Source organism: Pyrus communis, chromosome 16, assembly GCF_041283825.1.
Source record: "Pyrus communis isolate YQ-2024b chromosome 16, ASM4128382v1, whole genome shotgun sequence".
NCBI classification, from domain to species: domain Eukaryota; kingdom Viridiplantae; phylum Streptophyta; class Magnoliopsida; order Rosales; family Rosaceae; genus Pyrus; species Pyrus communis.
The window spans coordinates 29,273,598-29,290,676 of record NC_142580.1 but is presented as its reverse complement, the minus strand read 5'-3'; positions in this window follow the sequence as shown (position 1 = coordinate 29,290,676).

Genomic DNA, 17,079 nt, shown 5'->3' with positions numbered 1-17,079 from the left:
TCCGCGGCACCAAAGCATACCCATATGCAACTACTAATGCATAAGTAAATATGCAAACACTTATGCATGGCATTTTAAAACATTTAATTGCATTTTCTGGAAAAATTCTCCAGTATATAGCTATATACGGAAAACCAAAAGCCCACTCACTGATACGTAGAAGGGTCGTAAGCCCCGAGCCTCGCGTGGCTGCGCTCATCCTCCGGATAGTCCTCACCTATATGCGAAACAACTATAAAAACGTCAATTTAACGCACATAACCAACCTTAGATAATAACTTCTCATACATTGCTCAATTAGGGTGTTTGAATATACCAACATGATCTACTCAATCCCATGAACATCCCTATATTTTAAAAATAATTTTCTAACCTCCCACGCGCCGCCACGCGCCGACCAAGGCACGACCACACGTGCAAGCCACGCGCGGGCACGTGCCTGGCACGCGTGTGGAACCCTAACAGCGTTAGGCAATATTCCGTGGAATATTCCGTTAAAACCCTAACAGACGTTAACGGTCATTACCTAACGCCGTTAGAATATTTCGTTAACTCTGACGGAATATTCTCCACCGTCAGCGCCGCCGCCTGCAACTCGAATTCTCGCCGAAAACTGGGAAAAACTTCAACTTTTAATATCTTCTTCATTTCTCAACCAAATTCCATGAAATTTGTACCAAAAATAAAGCTTACAATGAGTAGAACAAAACCTTACCACTTTGGGGATCTAAAACCAACGGAATCTCGCTAGAAAAAACCCACGATATTCCGACCAAACCTGCAACTCCCTGAAACTAAGCTTCCCGACATCCAAAACACTTCAAAATTACTCCCCAAGCTTTGTGAAGACGTCCTAAAGCTCCCTAGCACCTTAGAAACTTCTAAAAACCTCATGATCACGTGTGCATAAACAGTGCACCAAAACTGGGTTCTCAGGTTCTTGGGTTTTCGAAGGTTTCACGTTCAACCAACACCACCAATCGACTCATGAGCTCAGAAGGAGTCCAAAAACACCAACAATAGACACGATCTGTGCTTGAAATGGTTGGATGGAAGTGGTCCGTACACTTGCAAAGGAAAGGGAAGAAAATGGAAGAAAATTCAAGAGAGAGAGAAGAGAGAGATAGTCCACGGGTGTGAGGGTGTGTGGTGAGTGGTCCAGATGGCAACCCATAAACAAAAACAATTCAAACAACACCCTACAACTCTAAATTAACGTCCAGGGGTAAAATCATCATTTCACACTAACGATACAAAAATCGTGACGGGCTGTCACAACCTACCCACCTTAAGAAAATTTCATCCTCGAAATTACACAACAAAACAAACCGCTAGTAATCATAAAACAAACGGGGATACAACCTCCTCCACTGAGTGATTCCTCCATAAATCTTCACCGAGCGTATTGTCTTGTTCCTCATAACCTTATCTTTCCAATCTAGAATAGCCACCATCTCCTCGTCGTAAGTCAAATCAGGATTAACTTCCAACGATTGCGGAGGTAACACATGCGATGGATCCAAGACATAGTGACGAAGCATTGAACCGTGAAATACATCGTGCACTCGAGACAACTCTGGGGGTAACTCAAGTTTATAAGCTACCTTGCCGATCCGTTCAGTGATCATGTACGGTCCGATATACCTAGGACTCAATTTCCCATTTTTCCCACATCGTACAATACCCTTCCACGGCGACAGCTTCAAGAATACCCAATCACCTACTTTATAGGTCCAATCAGTGGCATGTCTGTTCGCTAAGCTCTTCTGATGATCTTGGGCTGCTTTTAGGTTAGACTTAATTACTTGAATATTTTGGGTAGTCTCATCCACTATCTCTGGGCCCTCCAAAACTCTTTCGCCTACCTCTGACCAACACAACGACGTACGACAAGACTTACCATACAATGCCTCAAAATGGGACATATCAAGGCTCGAATGGTAACTGTTGTTGTAGGCAAACTCCATCAAATCCAAACATCTATGCCATGCATCACCAAACTGCAAAACAGAAGATCTCAGCATATCCTCCAATGTCTGAATGGTCCTCTCAGATTGCCTATCAGTTTGAGGATGATATGTTGTACTATACAGTAATCTCGAACAAAGAGCTTCTTGAAATGCTGTCCAGAATTTAGAAGTAAATCTTGGATCTCGATCAGAGATGATGCTGACGGGTACACCATGGTATTTAACAATCTTCGACACAAAGAGTTCAGCTAACCGTTTTAGGGAAAACTTATCTTGAACTGGAATGAAATGCGCGGACTTGGTGAGCCAATCAACCACTACCCAAACGCCATCAAAACCATTCCATGTACGGGGAAGCTTATACACGAAATCCATGGTAATATTTTCCCATTTCCACTGGGGAACGGGAAGTGGTTGCATCCGTCCAAACGGCTTCTTCCTCTCTGCTTTAACCTGCAGGCATACCATACATCTGCTAACATACTCGGCAATCTCTCTTTTCATACCCAGCCAATAGTAAAATGGTCGTATGGTATGATACATTTTAGTGCTCCCCAGATGGCTAGCATATGTCGATACATGTGCCTCATCCAAAATATCCCTATTTAACTCCGCGTTGTTCGGTACATGCATTCTACCTTTTAGCATGAGCATGCCGTTTGATTCTCGAATCTGAAGGTCTTTCTTTTTCCCCTCATTTCTTAGCTAAATCAACTCTTGAGTTTCATCGTCGTCCACCTGTGCCTCGAGTATACGGTCAATCAAGATTGGCCTAACTTGAAAGTGAGCAAGTAAGGCTTCTTATCGAGCTTCCACTTCTAACTTCACTCCGGTCGACCTCAAATCAGTGAGAAGAATAACACAACTTGCATAAAAAGCATCAATTCTGCCTTGAAATTTCTGACTAAGTGCATCGGCCACCACATTTGCACGTCCCGGGTGATACTCGATCGTGCAATCGTAATCACTTAGCAACTATATCCACCTCCGCTGGTGAAGGTTCAAATCTCGCTGAGTAAATAGGTATTGGAGGCTCTTGTGATCTGTGAAGATCCTACATCTCTTACCATAAAGATAGTGTCTCCAAATCTTTAGTGCAAACACGATCGCCACCAATTCAAGATCGTGAGTAGGATAGTTCACCTCATGAGGCTTCAATTGTCTCGAAGCATAAGCGATAACCATGCCGTGTTGCATTAGTACACAACCCAAACCATTCAACGACGCATCATTGTAGATCTTGAAGTTACCACCATCGTCTGGAAGTGCTAACACCGATGCATGGGTGAGACAGTACTTCAATTGTTGAAACCTCTACTCGCAATTATCGTCCCACTCGAATCTAACATTCTTTCGGGTTAGCCTCGTAAGTGGTAACGCAATAACGGAAAAATCCTGAACAAACCGTCGATAATAGCCTGCCAAAACTCATAATGACCATATCAGGTTCTAAACACCTTCTTAAGGACATCATCACTCTTAATCTTCAGCTGTTAGTAGCCTGACCTTAAATCGATCTTCGAAAACACGCGATCTCCTCGTAGCTAATCAAACAAATCGTCGATACGTGGTAACGGATAACGATTCTTAATCGTCACTTGGTTCAGCTGCCGGTAATCTATACACAGCCTTAAGGTACCATCCTTATTTCGCACGAACAAGATTGGAGCTCCCAAAGGCGAAGTATTAGGCTGTATAAAACATTTATCTAATAACTCCTGCAACTGAATTTTTAGCTCTCTTAACTCAGCAAGAGCCATCCGATACGGAGTCAAGGATATAAGGTTTGTACTTGGCAATAAGTCGATAGCGAACTTTACATCACGATTCGTTGCCAATCCTGGTAAATCATCTGGAAACATGTCGGGAAAATGCCTGACCACTCTAATGTCTTCCACATAGCTAGAAACGTTATCATTCAGTACAACATGTGCCAGATATCCCTAACAACCCTTCTGGAGCAACTTCTTGACTCTCACTTCCGAAATAATGTCATGTCTCACGCCGCTACGCTCGCCAACAAATGTAACCATAGGTAGCCCCGAGCGATGAAACGTAACTTTCTTCTCATAACAATCAATGTTAGCTCGATTAAAGTGTAGCCAATCAGTGCCCAAAATGACATTAAACTCAACAATATCCAACGAAATGAGGTTAGTTGGCATAACCTCATCCTCCACTAACACTGGGCACCCAGGGTACATCCAACCCACCTGACACGTCTCTCCTCTAGGCATCGAAAACTCTAACTCAAACCCGAGAGGTGTGGGATTAGGTTGTATCAATTGAGCAAATGTATGAGAAATAACCGAATAAGTAACACCACAATCAATCAATACTCTAGCAAAGTGACCATGATCAAATATGTGTTGTTTTGGGCACCCTGCACTGTGAGGTTATGAATACGACCATGAGGCTGCTGCCGACCACCTCGACCTCTACTCAACTGACCACTACATCCAGGGATACTACAGCCCTGTCCAGTCTGTTTTGACAACCCTGGGCTACTAGAAGCAACCTGCCTCTGCTAAGGCTGTACTCCCGAATACCATTGCTATCCGCCGGCTGGATAAGGAGGATATGGAGTATACCCTTTAGGGTACTGCTGATATTCGCTCTAGTAGCCACTCAGATAATACGAATCCTGAGGATACGGGTACAGCGCTAATGAAAAATGAGCAACATCTCCCTGGTAATGGTAAGTACCCCCACGACCTATTTGACCATAGCCGCTCGGCGCTGGAGCCTGCTGACTAGGAACTAGTGGTGGTAAAAAAGGCAATTGGGGCCTCTGCTGACCCAGTGGACAATTTAATGCCCGATGTCTGACTTGTCCATAAGTAAAACATCCTCGACTACCTTGTCTACACTCGCCAAAGTGCTGGCTGTTACATCTCCGACAAAACGGAGCTCCTGAACCACCAGAACCGCCAACATCTCGCTACCTCTGAAAACGTAGGCCTCCGGCAAACTTACCACCTCTACGTTGACCCGTATAACTCATGCCTCCACTGGATGAACTAGAGCTAGCCTTGCTTCTTTTAAAACTCTGAGTCTTCCTGGGTCCCTAAGATGCCTGACCTTTACCTCTATCGTCTTTCTTTTGATTGCCATCATTCTCTTCTTCTTCACTTTCACTAGGCATATTCTCATAATCCTCAATCCTTAATAAAATCTCGTAGAACTCCTGATAAGTATCGCAAGGAGTAGTGGTCGCCATAGAATGCCACTTCTTCTTAGTACCCAATCTGAAATGACGAAGCATCTTAACCAGATTAGCAGCAACTTCCGAATGATAACGGGACAAATCAGTGAATCTTCTGTAGTACTCATTTGTCGTCAACTTCCCCTACTTCAAATCAGTAAATTTATGCTTCTTGCGATCAATATACTCAGGGGGAACAAACCTTTTCCAAAACAACCGTTTAAACATTTCCCAGTCAGCAGCTTCCTCTAGGGTCAAATGAAGAACCTCTTGTCCCCACCAGGATGCCGATTCTTTACCTAAGAACCATGAAGTCATCTCTACCCACCTTTCAGAAGGAAGATTTCCTTGACTTTGCAACAATAGAAAGGTCTTTTCAATATGCTCAAGCCACCGCTCAGCTCCCTCATAACCTTCATGACCCTCAAACTTATCCAACTTTAGATTATACATAGTCTTTAGAGGAGTCCTCTGAGGAGGGCAGAGTGTAGACTGAATTGCATGAGTTATAGCTTCCCCCAACTGAGCTATATCGGGAAAACTAGGCTCAGTTAAGCGACATAGTTCTCGACGAGGCGGCATAGTTCTAACAAAAAACACCAAAATAATGCAGGACTGCCAAACGTAGGCTCTGATACCAAACTAACACACCCCAATCCAAAAATTAGAGCGTGATGGCCGTCACATGAGGGTGACGTAGTCAAGTGCACAAAGCGGAAGCAAAAGAATGAAAATTAAGTCGATAAAATAATTTACAATAAAAAGATCAAGTGAGTGCTAGTGACAAACACAGAAGGAAAATGCAAAGTAGGAGTTCAAGTATCCTAGGTGTAGTCCAGAATAAACAAACACTACACAAGTGATAACCAAAAAATTCTACATGGAGGGTGCTCTATCAGAAATGCCTCGATGCCTCTTTTATCACCTATGTCCCCGCTACCTAAAACCTGGAAGGGCGCAAAACAGAAAACGTGAGTGGGCAAAAACAAAGTTTTTTTTTTAAACCATTTCAATATCAAGTAATGACCCCTCTCTGTAAAACCCATATGCTTTCCAGAAAATATTATACGTACTCGTAACTCAAATCATGCTCAAAAACAATAAAGCTCAACTATGCCATGCCAGAAATATGTTGTGTCAGAATATCTAAACAATTAGTATACGCATCAAGTAAGTAAGATAAAACAAATCATAATATGCCAGTGATACCAATAAGTCAGCCGGAGTCACCTAAAGTGACCTGTACGACCGAAACTATAGCTCCTCAACCAATATCCTGCACACAAGTCGAAACCACCTAAAGTGGTATGTACGACAAGCTGGGTGTAAATAAATACGCTCTAGTGCTACGATCACGTGAAGGCTGTACGAAGTATCGCAAGTCACCTACAAGTCAGAACCACCTAAAGTGGTCTGTATGACAGGCTGGCACCTACCTTAGATCCAAGGTGATCCTACAGTGCGGGAGGTGAACGATCACATGAAGGCTAGGCCCTACTCTGGCAGAGCACAATCACCGAGGTGCAGGAATGTAAGCTATAACTCAATCTCAACAACACCACATCTATCACTAACAATATACTCACCTGACTTACCTGAGCGTCTGCGGCACCAAAGCATACACATATGCAACAACTAATGCATAAGTAAATATGCAAACACTTATGCATGGCATTTTAAAACATATAAACATTTAATTGCATTTTCTGGAAAAATTCTCAAGTATATAGATATATACGGAAAACCAAAAGCCCACTCACTGATACATAGAAGGGTTGTAAGCCCCGAGCCTCACGTGGTTGCGCTCATCCTCCGAATAGTCCTCACTTATATGCGAAACAACTATAAAAACGTCAATTTAACGCACATAACCAACCTTAGATAATAACTTCTCATACATTGCTCAATTGGGGTGTTTGAATATATCAACGTGATCTACTTAATCCCACGAACATCCCCATATTTTTAAAATAATTTTCTGACCTTCCACGTGCCGCCACCTGCCTGGCACGCATGTGGAACCCTAACGGCGTTAGTGAATATTCCGTTAAAACCCTAACAGACGTTAACGGTCGTTACCTGACGCCGTTAGAATATTACGTTAACTCTGATGGAATATTCTTCTCCTTCTCCAGTGAGCCTCACCGGTCGCCGCTGTCAGCGCCGCCGCCTGCAACTCGAATTCTTGCCGAAAACTAGGAAAAACTTCAACCTTTAATATCTTCTTCATTTCTCAACCAAATTCCATGAAATTTGTACCAAAAATGAAGTTTACAACGAGTAGAACAAAACCTTACCACTTTTGGGACCAAAAACCAACGGAATCTCGTCGGAAAAACCCACGATATTCCGGCCAAACTTGCAACTCCCTGAAATTGGGCTTCCCGATGTCCAAAACACTTCAAAATTACTCCCCAAGCTTTGTGAAGACGTCCTAAAGCTCCCTAGCGCCTTAGAAACTTCTAAAAACCTCAGGATCGCGTGTGCATGAACAGTGCACCAAAACTGAGTTCTCGGGTTTTCGAAGGTTTCACGTCCAACCAACACCACGAATTGACTCCTAAGCTCGAAAGGAGTCCAAAAACACCAACAATAGACACGATCCATACTTGAAATGGTTGGATGGAAGTGGTCCGTGCACTTGCAAAGGAAAGGGACGAAAATGAAAGAAAATTCAAGAGAGATAGAAGAGAGAGAGTCCATGGGTGTGAGGGTGTGTGTTGTGCGGTCCTAATGGCAGCCCACAAACAAAAACAATTCAAACAACACCCAACAACGCTAAATTAACGTCCAGGGGCAAAATTGTCATTTCACACTAACGGTACAAAAATTAGGACGAGCTGTCACACAAACTATATTCCAAATCCCATATTAAAATACAGCAAAAAATTAGAATGATTTCATTCTAATCTCGAAACAATAAGGCAAATGTTAAGCATTAACTAATGAGAAATAAATTTGTATAAACTCAAGAATTCAAAGTTTCAAATGTGGCATGCTTTGGAAAATCAACAATGGGCAAGTATGACTCTCAAAGTTGGTTCATGTTTAAATTCGTCAATCACCATAATCTTTGCTGGTGGTTTTTTACTCATGGGCTAATTTGCATTCAAGTTGCTTTTAAGAATATTGGTCTTTTAACGTGCCCTTTTCAAAAATTTTAAAAGGATTACAATTTTGTAAATAAATTCAAGTCACAATGTAACCAAACCACAGTTGATTCGATGTTTTTTTTTTCCTAGCTATGATTTGATTAATGTGATTTATACTTAGAGACTAATGTGGTTTTTTGTGACATCCCACATCGCCCAGGGGAGTGATCCTTATAAATATATATTATCATCCCTACCTAGCACGAGGCCTTTTGGGAGCTCACTGGCTTCGGGTTCCGTAGGAACTCCGAAGTTAAGCGAGAAGGGGGCTAGAGCAATCCCATGATGGGTGACCCACTGGGAAGTTGCTCGTGAGTTCCCAAAAACAAAACCGTGAGGGAATGGTAAACCCAAAGCGGACAATATCGTGCTATGGTGGTGGAGCGGGCCCGGGAAGTGATCCGCCCCGGGCCGGGATGTGACATTTTTCACATGTTTTTTAATCTCAAAACTTATAGAAATACGAAAATAACCATCACAAATTTGAAAACCTCTATTAACCGAAATTAAAGGGTAATGGACACCATGAGTGCTTGCAAGATGAGAGAAGGGAGAAAAAAAAAATGGTGCATTTGAACAGAATGATGATAATTTAAAACTCTAAATATGAAAAAGCTTAATTTTCATATGTGTTAAACGAATGATGATATCTTAAAACTTTAATTTATCAAAATGACCACGATCTTTTAAAACTTGTTTAAAAAACACCATAAATTCTAACGAACTTAGAAAACTATGTTGGCTAAAAAAATGCAATTTAAAAACTCAAAGAAATGGGAACAGTCAAACTAAATTAGATGTCGCCCTCATCACCATGGGTACATATTTGATTTGGAAGAAAAATAAGCAATGCTATATATGATTGTGTTCTCATTTCTCCATTTTTCATTTTCCAATAAATACGAAACCAAATGTATCAACCATTTATTCAACTCAGTGCAGCAACTTGTTATATAAATAAAGGTGGAAATGATAGAAGAGGAAGTGGTATTATCAGATAGTGAAGAAGATACATATGGATTGAAAAAAGGGGAAGCAATTAAACTATGTAATTTAACAAAAGTGAAGGGCAACTCATCCTTTTGAATTAAATTGGGTAAAATACCACCTCAGGTTTGAGGTATATTGCAACATCGTACAACATTTTCAAAATATTTCACTTTCATAGCGTAAGTACTATTTTATTTCAATATAATAAATCTATTACATTTTTCATCCATTGATCCGTTAAGCGTTGATGTGGCTGCCAAATTTGTGCCACGTGGCAAAATACTAATTTTTTATACATTAAAAATATTATAATAACTTACCTATTGAAAAATAAAATATAAAATAAAAACTGAAAGCCCAGAAACACATTCCCCCCGACCACCTCTCTCTCTTCCACTCTCTTCACCTCCCTTCCCATCCAAAAACCCACCCCACCCCAACCTCCCCTGCAACCCCAGCAGCTACAGCCCTAGATTGCTTTTGCACTTACAACGCTCCAACCCATCGTTCCTACAATCCCCCTCCAACTTCTCCCTCCTCAAGTCCACCCTACGCCTCTCCAAAGTAAGCATCTTTTTGTAAAACCCAAGTGTTTGTCGAATGAGAACTTTGTAAGCTGGGAGGAATTTCACATAACATTAATCATAGAATAAGCAGGCTATACAAGCCTTACAAAACGGAGGAGAAGATAAACATGCAACCCACGTTAAACATTAACCTAAACGTGGTATATGACTAAGTCAAAAGGAAAACAACTTCTACCGATCCCTAAAAGCTAGGGCTTATTCGGTCATGCAGTTAAAACTGCTTACATCAACACCCTAAGTCTACGTAGTGGATAGAGCCACTACCTCCACCAACCTAATAATCTAACATTTCCTCCCTTAAACTGATTGCTATTGCTAAGCAATCAGTTTACACCTGGTTCCAGGCATACTCCCATAAGCCCACGCATCTTCAGAAAAGCATCAGTCTTCAAAGGTTTGGTTAATATGTCTGCTACTTGCTCCTGAGTGTTGCAGTGAACCAGCTGCACGATTTTGTTCTTAGTCATTTCACGAAGAAAGTGAAATCGTACATCTATGTGTTTGCTTCGGCCATGCATCACAGGATTCTTGGAGAGCTTTATTGTCGAACTGTTGTCACAGAAAACCGTTGTAGAATCTTGTTGAGCTTGACCTAATTCCTTCATTATTCTCCTCAACCAGGTTGCATGACAAGCACATGAAGCTGCTGCTATGAATTCGGCTTCAGTTGTTGATAACGTGACCACAGGCTGCTTCTTGGAAGACCAACACACAGCTCCTGAACTTAGCATGAACAAGTACCCCGATGTGCTCTTTCTATCATCTAAGTCACCTGCATAGTCACTATCTGAATAGCCTCTGAGCTCAGTGTGTCCTCCCTTTTTGTAAAGAATTCCAAGGTTGATCGTGCCCTTCAAGTATCTCAAAACCCTCTTTGCCGCTGCCAAATGCATTTCTGTTGGACTCTCCATGAACCTGTTGATTAAGCTTACCACAAACATAGTGTCCGGCCGAGTGGCTGTGAGATACATGAGGCTTCCCACGATCTGTTTATAGAAGGTGCTATCAACCTTCTCACCAGTTACATTTTTTGTTAGCTTGGTGCCTGAAACAATGGGATTGTGCACTGGATTGCAGTTCTACATTTTAAACCTTTCCAACACTTCCTAAGCATATATTTTTTTACAAATAAATATTCCATCTACCTGCTGCAATACCTCAATTCCGAGGAAATATCTCATCTTACCAAGATCGGTCATTTCAAACTCATTCATCATCGACTGCTTAAACTTAATGAACATGCATTCATCATTGCCAGTGTAAATGAGATCATCAACATAAAGACAAACAATGAGAATTTTACCTCCATCTCCACCTTTGATAAATAAAGTGTGTTCATAGGGACACTTCACAAATCCTTCCTTCGAGAAGTAAGCTTCTATACGACTATACCAAGCATGAGGGGCTTGCTTAAGTCCATATAAAGCTTTCCGTAATTTGTAAACTTTCTGCTCCTTACCTCTCTGCACATATCCAGGTGGCTGTTCTACAAACACCTCTTCATCAACTTCTCCATGTAAAAAGGCATTTTTCACGTCCAACTGATAGATTGTCCATTCCTTTTGAGCAGCAAGTGCAACAACAACTCGGATGGTATCTAACCGAGCCACAGGAGCAAAAACTTCAACATAATCGACTCCATATTCTTGAGCATACCCCTTAGTCACCAGTCGTGCCTTGTACTTGTCCACCTCTCCATTCTCATTCAGTTTAGTCTTGTAGACCCATTTAACTCCAATTGTCTTCCCTCCTTGAGGTAAATCTGTCAATTCCTAAGTGTTGTTCCTCTCAATAACTTCTATTTCGACATCCATAGCTTTCCTCCATTTTGCACTCTTCACAGCTTCATTGTAATAAGTTGGATCACTGTCTGCTAAGAGAGCCAAATGCACCATGTCTTCTCAGATAATCCATCTTCTGTCACGTAATCTCTCATCCATACTGGTGGAGCCCTAGGTCTTCTTTCTAATGGGCTGGATATGTTTGCTTCTGAGACTTCATCTGATCCACTATTGTTGCTTGTGCCGCTTCCATCTCCATTTTCACTTCCATTTCCATGTGGTCCATCTTCATCTCATCCCTGACTGTCAACTTCATCAGCCTCAAGTTCCTTATCTGCTTCATCGTCCCATTCCAAATCTGCTATGACAGCTTCATGATGATGCTCATCCCAATCCCAGCTACTATTCTCATCAAATCGAACATCACGACTGATTAGAATCCTTTGCGAGATTGGATCAAATAGCCGATAGGCCTTTGATCCTTCACTTATCCCAAGTAGCACACACTTCCTACTTTTATCATCTAGCTTGGTCATCTTGTTATCTGGAATGTGTACGTATGAAATGCAGCCAAAAACCCTGAAATAACTTACAGATGGTATCGTACCACTCCATGCCTCCTCAGGTGTTTTGTTTTTAACTGCAACTGTGAGACTCCTGTTGAGCACATGAACTGTCCAGTTTGCTGCTTCTGACCAAAAAGTCTTAGGTATGTTCTTCTCGGTTAATAAGCTACGTACCATATTCATGATAGTCTAATTCTTACACTCAGCTACTCCATTTTGTTGTGGCGTGTAAGCTGCTGTCAATTGTCTTTGAATCCCATTCTCAACACAGAACTCATCAAACTCATGTGATGAGAACTCCCCACCACGATCCGTGCACAAACTTTTAATACTTGCATCAGTTTCGTTTTCAACTAGACTTTTGAAAGCTTTAAAAGTTCGAAAGGCTTCTGACTTCTCAGTTAGAAAGTCGATCCAAGTCTTGCGATTGAAATCATCGATAAAGGTGAGGAGATACCTTTTCTTACTGTTGGATGTAGGTTTGATCGGTCCACAAATATCTGCATGGACGAGTTGTAGGATTTGGCATGCTCTCCAAGTACTTCTTTTTGGAAACGGATCTCTCGGTTGCTTTCCTACCAAGCAATTCTCGCACACTCTTGAGGAGTCCTTTATTTGAGGCAGTCCACTCACCATCTGCTTCTGTTGTAGAGTCTTTAAACCACCAATACTCAAGTGCCCATAACGGCAGTGCCACAACTGAACTGGATCATCTGTGAGGGCATTGAAACATGATTGATCATTGGATTGATATTGAGCAGTAAGAATGAACATGCGATTTGTAGTCATAACCGTCTCCATGATTAGTCCTTTCCCAGGGTGATAGATCTTGCACTTCCCGTGTTTAATGAGAATAGCAAGACCTTTCTCCTGAAGCTGCCCAATACTTAGCAGATTATTCTTCAAAGAAGGTACATAGAACACTCCTGTGATCACCTGAGTCATGCCATTCACTTGTAGTCGAATATTTCCTTTCCCCAAGACAGCCATACTTGTATTGTTTCCTAGTTTCACAGTTTCTCTAAAACTTCCAACAAATTCAGAGAACAACTCCCTCTTACCACACATATGATTGCTGCAACCCGAGTCGAGGAACCAAATGTCTTTTTTGATCTCCTGAGTATCCACATACGCCATTAGCAACATCTCTTCACTAGCCTCTGCATAGTTAGCCTTGGCTTCCCTGTCCTTCTTAGGGCACTCATACTGAAAGTGCCCTAATTCATGACAATTATAGCACTTAACCGTTGACTTATCGAAGTTCTGTCGACCTCTTCCTCTACCTCTTCCACGAAAGCTTCCTCGACCACGTCCTCTTCCTCCAAATTTCTCTTCATAGGTCACCTTTAGTGCTTGTTCCTCTACGCCATGTCCAACCATCCGCTGCTCATGCACTAACAAGCTACTTTGCAGTTCATCAATTGAGAGAATATCCAAGTCTTTGGATTCCTCTATGGAACAAACCACATAGTCAAATTTAGGAGTCATTGATCTCAAGATCTTCTCAATGACTTCTACATCCGTCAACTTGTCACCATTGATCCTTCTCCTATTGGCGATGGTCAGAGTTCGACCAAAAAATTCATTTACAGTTTCTCCTGTCTTCATGTGAAGCATCTCGAACTCCTTTCGAAGTGCCTGCAGATGTGCTCGTTTAACTCGAGCAGTCCCTTGATACTTCTGTTTCAGTGAATCCCAAATCTCCTTAGCCGTATCTTTGTTCAAGATTGTTTCCAAGACAGCTCGATCAATTGCTTGAAACAGATAGTTCTTGGCCTTCAGATCTTTCAACTTTTGATCTTCGAGCACTTTCCGTTGTCCCTCTACAAGTGAAGCTCCTTCTGCTGCTGCAGGAATTCCATGCTCCACAAGACTCCAATATTCCTTTGAACGTAGGAAATTTTCCATAAGCATTGCCCAGTGGTCATAGTGCCCATCCAGTTTTGGAATAGATGCCTGCATAAAACCACTTCCTTCTCCTGCCATATTCTCGTACCTCTGCACTCAAAAGATTGTTGTCTCTCAAGCTTTTGATCAGGAGCCCCAGGTGGGGGCTCTGATACCAAATGTAAAATCCAAGTGTTTGTCGAATGAGAACTTTGTAAGCTGGGAGGAATTTCGCATAACATTAATCATAGAATAAATAGGCTATATAAGCCTTACAAAACGGAGGAGAAGATAAACATGCAACCCACGTTAAACATTAACCTAAACGTGGTATATGACTAAGTCAAAAGGAAAACAACTTCTATTGATCCCTAAAAGCTAGGGCTTATTCAGTCATGCAGTTAAAACTACTTACAACAACAACCCTAAGTCTACGTAGTGGATAGAGCCACTACCTCCACCAACCTAATAATCTAACACTTTTTCCACAATCCCCTTTTCATAATTTCCTTTTTTTAAATAAACATAAAATAAAAAAGAGAGAAAAAAAAATTCAACTTTTAGTACCAAAAACATTAAAGTGATGATTCTTTTTCCTTCCTTTTGCAGAGTAGATGCGAAATCTGCTTACAGAGTGTGATCAGGGCACCGCTATTTTTACGGCGGAGTGCTCCCATTCCTTCCACTTCGCCGGCATCTCCACCCACGTTAAGAAGAACAACCTCCTCCCATGCCCCGTCTGCAGTACCGCCTGGAAGGAGCTGCCATTAATCTCCATCCACAAACCACAAACCCAACACAAACCGCCACCAATTTCATCGCCCAAGAAACCTAGAGATGCCAATTTCATTCGTCCAGGATCTCAATCTCCAACTTGGTGTCGTTTCCGATTCAAGCCCGACCGGGATCGCAGTTGTGTATTCACTCATAGGTCGGCCCACTGCTCTAGGATCCACATCGATCTGACTTAGAATTCTATACGTCGGAGAGGAGCGAAAGTTGTTAGTCGAACGGAAAGTACTAGTTTCCACCACCAACGTGGCTGCCAAATTTATGGGGTGGGGGGTGTTGCGGGGGAGGTGGGGGTGGGGTGGGATGGGGTAGGTTTTTGGATGGGAGGGAAGGTGAAAGAGAGTGGAGGATAGGGAGGTGGTCGAGGGAATGGGTTTCTAGGCTTTCAGGTTTTTTTTTTTTTTTTTTTTAAATAGGTAAATTATTATAATATTTTTAATGTATAAAAAAAAAAAAAAAAAATTTCATGTGGCACAAATTTGACAGCCATGTGGCACAAATGTAACAGCTATGTCAACTCTTAACGGATCAATAGATGGAAAATGTAACTGATGTATTACATTGAAATAAAATAATACTTAAGGTACGAAAGTGAAATGTTTTGAAGATGTTGTATGAGGTTGCAATAGACCTCAAACCTAAGGTGATAAAGTATAATTTACCCAATTAAATTATATATCTAATTTACCAAATAACTGTAAAATTGACAGTTTACATAATGTAAAAAGCATTGTAAATAAATATACCTCAAAACCCAAAGTGTCCCTCCAACGATCCGAATTTTTGATATTAACAAATCTAGCAAATCGATTAGCACTAATTAACAAAGTGCTGATGAAAATAATAGCTTAGAAACAGTATCGAAAATCCATTAGTGCTAATTTAGTAACGGAATGGAAGCACTGTTGCACGAATGAAGAAACTAAAGTGATACATGATGTTAATGTTGTTAAACCACAATTTAACAAAGTGATAGACTATGGTAATGCAAAAGTCGACTCTCTTAGATACTATGCAACTAAAAATTCAATTATTGATGCCTAAACCACAAATTAAGATGATACCCTATCAAAAGCAAAGCAAATTAAACTAAATCACCCTTAATTTAGATCAATGTCTTGGGAAATGAAAATTAGACATCAAGAAAGCTAAACTAAATATCCAATTTTTTACATTCCTAGCAGAATTCAATAAACCACTGAAGCATCTAACTTTAGACATCAAAAGAGGCAAAAAGTATTTGTATTCAACCTCCAGTCAAGAAGTACATCAAAGGAGCCCTAGCACAGTTCCATTTATTCAAGCTTTCTGAGTATCAATTCTAACACATAAGTGAACAAGGTAAAGTTACTAAACCCTAAGTAACTAAAGTTAGTAAACCCTAAGAAAACCACTCACATTGAACCCAACAAAATGCCACAAACAGAAACCCAAATCAAATTTGTTTAAAAGCCCTCTGTAAGACTATGAACCATCAAATTTAGTTGGCTTTTCACTAACAAAAAGCCATGATGCAGACACCGATAACCAAAAGTAAAGTAATCGGAAAGAACACACAAAATAACCAACAAAGTGATGACATAAAAATTTCAAGCATGTGGTATCATTTGTGAATGAACAAAAAATAGCTGTATCATGTAGTCTGCAAGAATAGATAATTGAGAATTCCATTCACAATGTGACCACGACAACAACAAACAATAGAAAAATGAACTAAAACAGGCAAAACACATAAAATGCATTTTTGCAGAGAGGTTGTAATGCTGAAAAAACATTGCAAGTAAGAAAACCAGAAAAATTATCTATTCTAAAGTAAATTAGTTTCATCATGCATAAATCAAGGCAGTTACGGAAGGCTAGCGTCTAAGGTAATCCAGCCTATTAAAGCATCACACAGACTATTATACTTTGTTTCTCAGTATGACAATACCAATAAGAAAAAGAAAAGAAAAAAATTCATGGGATAAATTTAAAGTCTATTTGAAAACTTGAATATATTTGTTTGTCAAACTGAGTGATCAAAGTTCAGTGATGCTTTCCAAAAAGAAAAGAAAACGAAGAACTGACATACTTGTAAAAACATGTTTAGTTAAAGGGTTTTTTACATGTACACAAACATACATGTACACAGAGATACAACAAATTCTGA